This window comes from Dermacentor andersoni, chromosome 8, assembly GCF_023375885.2.
Source record: "Dermacentor andersoni chromosome 8, qqDerAnde1_hic_scaffold, whole genome shotgun sequence".
NCBI lineage: Eukaryota > Metazoa > Arthropoda > Arachnida > Ixodida > Ixodidae > Dermacentor > Dermacentor andersoni.
Window position 1 is genome coordinate 137,167,238 of NC_092821.1, and position 8,470 is coordinate 137,175,707.

Sequence of the window (8,470 nt, forward strand, 5' to 3'; positions counted from 1 at the left end):
ATGACGGTGGCCTCAGGTTGGGCGCAAGTTCACAGCAGCGGGGACCTTTCGCAGTAGTACGCAGATTCACTTCAGCAGGGGTGGTGTTCCTTGGACCCAGTCACAGGTGCATCCAGGGATCTGCGAAGACAGCAGTAGCTTTTTAGCGATGCAGTCGTGTCGCTGCCGCTGCTGCCAAGACATTAAATGACATTAAGACAATATGACATTAAACATTGCATTTCCAGTAGACAAAGAGTACATATGCAGAGCAGATACCACCATTGCCGTGGCCAGGGGTGGAGCCAGCCCCTACCCAAATGGTGGCGATTCCCTCGCTCTTGCACCGAACATAGCGGCCACACTCATGGCGCGCCTCTACCTAGTTCCGGACCATGTTTACCAGAACTGCTTAGAGGTGATCAGCGCTAAAAGTTACGCACAAAGGTAAAAATGGGACGACCGCGCGCGTAAAACTTGGTAAATCAGCGACCATGCTGTGCGGAACAGAAGCTTTCCGAAAATATTACGAATTACTTATCTAGGAAATGATAATGACCCCCCCTCCCACCCTCCTACGCACACTTACACATTTAAAGGCGAAGCTTTCTTTGCCGCTTCCTTCGACTTTCCCACTGCTGCTGCGGCTGCTGTCTGTAACACCGAGTCGCGGGGTGGTTCAGAGCGTGTGTACAAGTGACAGGAATGCGGCACAGAGGAAAGGCGACGCAAGAAATTTCTTTGGACCACTTCTTCGCGTCGAATGTGCACAATGCCCTCTGGAGCCACTTTATCCTCGTAACCGGTTGAATTATCGGTGACTGTCCGTACAAGCAATGCAGAAATTGCAACAGTTGCCTTTCTACTACTGTGCAAGCCTAGAGGAATCTAGATAGAATGGTACAGAGGACGGGGAGAGTAGGCAGGGAATCGGTACAACCGACGCAGTCGTGGAACGACTGAATAAGAGCATCGCCACTCTTTGCTCTTCGTACCACTCTTCGTAGCCACTCTTCGTACCGTGTGATTGGCTACGTCAGCCATTTTTCTTACAGAGTTGTTACGTGGCAGCTGTGCGTTCTGAGCCTCGGCGAAAGTCATGGCGCAGCAATTACGTACTGTAAAGTTGAGCAATCGCCTTCATCATCCTGTGGTCAATGAAGAGCGAACTTCGTGGTGCTGCCACAAATCAATGAAGCCATGCCAGCGTGTTTGTGTACCCTTGTATTTCCGTCCAGTTGGCATTCTCGAGGGGCCTACCACTTTGACCTCGAAACTTACGCCGTGGAACCTTTTGCGGTGCCGTGCACTTTGAACCTGAGCTCACTGCCCGGAAAAGTTGCTGTCTTGCTCTCGAAGTGTCGCGTCAATCCTCTAAAATGACTTGACATTGAAGCACAGTTCTTCAGATTGAATGCGTAGGCAAGAAAACGCGTCCCATCTGAAAAAAATTGAAGCTTTGGCTCCATTTGATCTCCTCTAGAGAGAGAGAGAAGCGAAATATAAGGGAAAGCAAGGAGGTTATCTAGGCTGAGCCCTGTTGGCTACACGGCATTGAGGAAGGGGCCACCCTGAATTGTGGAGCTGATCTCTTGTTTTCTAATCTTGTCCCGTTTCGTCACGCTGGTTCCAAGTAGTTTCGTATGCATGCAGCAACGCGCTCAGACTCCAGCCTGTTTGCTCATGAGGCTCCACACACCCTACAAATGAGGACTGGTTTCTTTGTTCTCGTTAGATTCTCGCTTCCAGCACGCGAACTGGAACTAAGTCAGGTCGCACATGCTTGCACTGCCAGGAACAGATGCCACACGTCACCTGCAAATTGAATCACGACTTCAATCCGTGTACTGGGTTTTGTACGCTCGCCACAGCAACAGATCCCCCCGTCTCCTTCTCTAGTCGCTCAACGGCCTCTATGTCTGTGAAACCTCCTCAGAATTATTTGCAAGATATGGTGTACATTAGTGCGTGCGTTCTTGCGTCTCCGAACTTCCCCGCAGATTCATATTCATATCGTTGTATATATATATATATATATATATATATATATATATATATATATCCGGCCTTGATCTCCCTTGCTGCCGCGGCAGGTAGTCGAGTTCAAGGCAGGAGGAATTGCGAATTGTGATTCCACCTGAATGAACCACATTGCAGGGTCCGCAGTCCAAAACGAAGGCAATTTTACGTCGACCCCGGAGAGTGTCTGAATTTCGGTGCTTTGAGGTGTGTCCATAGCACTTGCTGCTCGTGCTGGTCACCTATGTAGTGCGGGACGCGAGCGCCGCTGGAAATCAGCAGAAAGAAGCGAGTGATGCGTCCCTGAAGAACAAGCAACAACTAACTTTGTTTTGTGTTCGTTCAGCCTCTACGGCTCGGTTGCACACCCTCGCACCACTTCCCTTTCCCGCACACTCCTCGATAATATTTTATCCAGTCAAAAAGGGGAAAGGGTGTCTGGCTGCTGCTGTGCGACCGTGAGGCCGCCACAATGTCAATTTTATTACTTACCAGGCAACAAGATGTAACTCAGTAAAGCCACCTACAACAAAATCATATTGAGCGTGTGTGTGTGTGTGTGTGTGTGTGTGTGTGTGTGTTTGCAGCGCACGATTAGAGAGGAGGCATGTTATTAGTTAGTACCGTGTTTAGCAAGTGGGGCATGAGCGACTCTACAGCAACCTATTGAATACAGCCTACAGCATCCACCAATAATTTGTAACGTGTGCTTGTCGTAGTCGATTCCAAATGTGTGTTCTTAAGATCTTTTGCGTGACGAAGCACTCAAAACATTTCACGTTTCAGGCGCACATTCTCTTGGAAACAGCTTATTTGCTCACAATGGCGCAATTGTGAGCATCACTCTTAAAACCAATTTCCATATTCCTTATTGAAAGCTAATGTTAAATGTTAGCCAGCAGTTACGACACGCAGTTGAGGCTATGAAGTGCTTGCAAGAATGCTTCAGAAAGGATGCAAAAATTTGTATTGCATGGAACAGTTACAACTTGCATAACTAACCACTTCGTAGCTGTTCATTCGTTTCACTGCCACCCCTTATGAACCACAGGCTTCATGTCTTTCGAATCGTTCCACAGTTATGCCTCAATTAAACTTCTGTCCTAAATTGGTGACATGCAATTGCGTTGTGGTGCAGTTGTGGTTACGACAAAGAATAAAGGATTGAGATGCGATCATGCTTCACTTGAGGTTATGGTTCAACATGCTGCACCAAACTGGCAGAATAAAATGGAATGTAAAGAAATAAAAAGTAGTATATGACGGTCTCTAACACGAAAACTCGATAAGCCTGTCAAACGGTGGCAGCCACTAATAGGCAACAATCATTCTGACCCACGCGTTTGTGAAGTTTTCAAGGGCCGGTGAATTGTGGGACCGCCTTTGAATGTTGTAGCGCGTAGCGTCGCGTGACTGTGTGAATTCTTCTCGTTTTTTTTTTATTTTCTTTCTCCTTTTATTCCCTTGAGCCATTTCCCCAGAACAGGTTAGCCAGCTGCTACTTACAATGGGTAACCTCCCTGTCTTTCCTTCCCTCTTGTCTCTCTCTCTCTCTCTGACGCATGCTAGGTGACGAAGAGAACACCCGCTCACGGATTAATCCCCAGCGGTACATTGCGCAAGGGCACCTAACGACTAACACCAAAAAGCGGCTCCGCTCTCCACAGAACGGGGCACTAATTTACTCTGACGGTGATAAGGAAATTAAGGCTAGCATTGGAGCTACCGGAAATTTGGGCTCTCGAGGGTGGGAAAATCTGCAAAGTCCGCAGAGCAGAGAGTGATCAGGGGGCGGCCTCAAATGCTTTGCATCGTTTTAGTTAAATAAAGAACGAGCACGCATGAGATTGGGCATCACCTGATGACCAGGTTCCCGTAATTCTTGTTTAAGATGTAATCATACGCTTGTAGAATATACTGATGCAGAAACAGTAACTACACATTTGTAAATAATTTAAAAATTGAATTCAAACCACATGCCAGCGGGCAGTGGGTGGTCCGCTCATTTTTCGCACGGCAGTAATTGCAGCATAACCCCTTCAGGCACTGTGTGCACAATCGCGCACATAAATATATCGAATCAAAACACAATACACTGATTTAAATTGTTGTTTCTAAACTGTGTCCCAAATATATTGAAACATTTCTCATTGTACAGGTGCTGCGATTTAGAATAAGCAGTGTAAAATGATTTATCAAGATAAATCGGAAGGTCGAGGGCTCAGTATTTGCCCTCGCTGTGCTATTGTGTTCATGTGGCGGGTTCATTTCTTCGTCGTTTTCACCGCGTTTTGCATCTGGTATATATTTCAAGCGTGTAAATAGTTGCTCTCTAAGCATGCACGAGAGATGAAATTGTTAGTACTCTCAAATCTGACGTTCATCTAAGGAGTTCTCGCATATCATTCACATTCTGTTAGCTTACTATATATTATTGAACATTCCTGGCTGGATTTAATGGGCTTAACATTTTTCGTGGTTGTGAATGTAAAACAGAGTCAGCTATAGCTTAGGCCGACCGCTGTTCTACTCTTCAAATAACTTTTTTTTTCTTTCTCTCTGAAAGCACGAGAAACAGTGATGAAACTAAGTTGTCAATGGGCAGTTAGATAAAGGTTGACATCTTGAACACGACATCTTGAACACGTAACAAGCTGTTGTGTAGGTTTATATTTACAGTGTCGTTCAGCCCAAGAGAGATTCAGAGCTATATATATGAACTACGCAAAAAACAAAATATTTTGCTTCCTGTTATGAAGACAAGTACAGGCCCTTCGATAAATTGGAGCGTGTTGTAGCAATGGGACAAAGTACAGATACTTACATATTTCTTTCCAGTAATGGCGACTACTAGCCTGAGACGTGTTTGTCAGCTTATGGCACGGTAACTACGCTAACATCGCCTACTCTGATATTTATATAGGCATGGTGCCATGTATCTTTGGCACGAGAACTCAAATCATACAATGTCTACATAGCTCAACCACGTGATAGTTCAACCGAAATTTATTGTTTTGCTTTCCTTATTGGTAAGTAGTGAGTCAGCCTCTTGGTAGCGTGCACGTATACTCTGCATACCATCATTAATGCCGGGAACGAAAGCTGCCAAATAATAAAACTGCACTCGCATTTGCCGTCAACAGATGTGGATCGCAAAGTTCAATTGTGTGAATTACAATTCTTCAGCGGCTTTAAATACCTGCTATGAAACAACCTATCTGAGCCAAGTGTTTTGGTTTCAGAATGTATAAAGGAAAGGAAAATATTCTGCTACGTTGCTTGTGAAGTTGGAGATGTAAATGCTGCAACGAAGGCATGAAGTAGCGGATGTTCTGATGGCCCCGCACGAAAGAATTAAAAATGTACCGATACAGGTCAATAACGTACGCGGAAATATTCAACATCATGCTTGTTTCTGTGAGCCGAGTTGTTATTTGGTATACTTCATAGTACAAGAAATATGTAGATCTAGTGCACATTTGGAAATCTATGTGAACCAAAGATATCGTGAAGGGGTGTATGAAATACTAAGCAAACTGTTCATCTTGTGCAACGGGTTTTCAGAATATCGTTGCGCGCGCCGGAGGTATCCGCTTGCGCGACGCAAGAGCCGGCGCTGCCATCTCTTGCTCAGCTCGCTGGTTACTCGCTGCAACAACTCGCTCGCAGCGTTTGTGTTGATTACAACATTGATTACAACACAAACGCAGCAGTGAAAAGTGGACAACGCGGCAGAAAGTTTGCTATGTTCAGCCAATATTATTTCGTACAAACGCGTTCTTTCACAAAAATGAGGGCCGAGAACCCAAATGCCAACATCACCCGAGAGCGATGCAAATACTACGAGCACGCGTATTTGAACAAAAGATTTTCATGACAACAAACGACAGGGAACATGTGGCGTTACGAATTCATCTCGGCCGCCATTGTATATGGCTGCTGATTAGCATAATTCGCGTGGCACGTCGCACCACAAATTATGGCGGGAAATCTCTGCAAGGCGGCCCAGCGCAACGTCACGCAACGTCTAATTGACGTTTACGAAACGGCCCTTCCTGTGACACTCCCCACGGCATATTCCTTCAGCCAATCAACAAGCTGCCATGGCGCCTATCTTAGATCGCCACAACATATTCGCGAAATCGCTGATGCATTGCATTGGCTTCTGTACACTACCGCTCACTTTCTTTTTAAAGCGCTAACGTCGCAATATAGCTGCCAAGGACCACAAAAAAATGTGTTAGTCGATAAAATTTTCAGCGCCACATCACGTTTCGTCATCACGATGAAAACGCAAAATTGTATTTTGCAAAACTTCCGTTTCCCTGTCCAAATTCCGAGGCACGTGAGCTCTCAACAGCCAATCGGAGAGTAAACACGGCGGATAATGGCGGCCGTGCAGCCGCCATGCGAGTCGAGAATATTACCTCAATGTTTTTCACCTCATTGGATGCGGACATATTGTAGCGCTCATCACCGCCGCTAGGCGTGGATGCAGCGTTCACGGTCGGCAACGCAAAAAAAGATGGCGAATATATAGTTTGGTGGCGCGTGCTAGCGGCGCAAGCACGGCATGCGTTTGCCTGTTCTAAGAACCTGCGACGCTGGTCCCCTGGTTGTGGCGCTCCGCGGCAACCTCTCGGTTCGCGACACTATAATCAGGCGTCAGCCGTCTGCTGGACAGTTTTGGAGCGGTCACTCTTCGCGGTCAATCCATCTCTCTCCCCCTCTCGCGGTGTTTAGGAAGAAATCTCCATTATGGGCTAAAATACTGTTTTATACATTGTCGGCTCTCGACAGTACGTGGCAGTAAACAATATAATGATAAACTGGCACTTTCAGTTGGTTATCTGTATGCTAAGGAAAACAACTGGTAGGCAAGATTCTTAAAGAGTTGAGATGGAAAAAAAGGGAAAGCTGCGTTATTTTCAGTAGCGAAACCAGTCTCCCAGTTTGCAAAATTTGGTATGGTTTACTCTGGTGTGGTTTGTGTGCGGATTTTAGCGTCAAAATTGTGAAAATTGCCTGTTCATTTGCCAGCCATTTACGTTTTGTGCGACCAGCTGGAGCCACACATAAACCCGCTATGCGAAGCGAGATTCTACATAAGAAAGATCGGCTAACGTCAAAGGTATGACAAACGATTAAAATGAACGGAGCTTCCGTTTGAGAAAGATTACATTAGTGTTTGTGTAAAGACTGTCGAAAAAGCGCTGTAGACGGCGGAAACTCCAAATATTCACGACACAACTCGTAACCCTTGTGCAATAACTAATACCAATTTGCTACAATTTTATATTCTATCCATCGGAATGTGTTACTAGTGGTAATCGCAGCAGTCCTACACAACTTTTCTGAACGAACTAATACTACCTCGTCGAGTTGGCATTGTGTATTCGTATGTCATGTGAAGTGGTACATTGCAATGGAGCTGCTGAATCTGTGTCTCACATTGTCTGGTGGATGGTAAAGGAAACAACGCTGTAAAAGCTAATCGGGCCATTGTCCTAGCTTGATCTTTTTTAGTCGTAGTATTCAACATTCATAATAACTTTTTCTTCTGTTGGATAGTGAAGGCACTACATTGTGGACGCAGCTGAAAAGCGGTTGGTCGATTGCTAATGCTACGATTTGGAAAACAGCTGGCGGGGGCTCCTTTTCGTGGCGTTTTCTACAGTATGCATGCCAGTTCTGTGAATGTTCTAGTGTAATGCAATGTAATGTAATATAGGCAATGTTCCAGCTACCCGCACATAGCCAGGTCTATGCTCTAGGCAGTTTTAAAAGAACCGTGCGGGGCTCGATAAAGGATGAAACTTCTGTGAAAGGTGAGCTTTGGCCTGAATCTGGCAGGAGTGAAGATAAGCTGAGGGCATATTGATAGTCCCTACAGCTCGAGTTCAGAATATCTCTACCTAAATAAGATCTTTAGCGTTAGGTTACAAGACAGTCACATAAGATATGCACAGAAGCACGGTCCTTCTAGGGATTTAATGTCAGCAATATTCATCAGCGCTGAAAGTGTCCACGGTGAATAGCCTCACGTTTGTCATTAAGACAGAGTGGACGAAGCGGAATAAAGTTTCATTAGCGCTGAACGTGAAACGGCTGGCTTTGATAACACATGCAATGTTTCTTGCTTGTCAAAAAGCTATTCGTTCAGTGCACTTGCGTGTATAGCTAGTATACGCTGAAGCGCAGGGCAAACTGACCATGATGTAAGTAGCACAATACCTGGCCATGGTCATGCCTGTGTAAACTGCGCTCCTCATTCCTCATTCAGGGCTGCGTTTCAATACTGCTTTCACTGTCGTGTCCATATTGTCTAGTGCTACCATATTGGTAGCTCCAGACAATATATGGGTAGCGCGGACAAGGACCTGCGCTACCAAATATGGGTAGCGCATACATTGTCTGCGCTACCCATATTTTCTAGAGCAGGTCTGAAAGCATCGCAGGTGATTATTAGGAG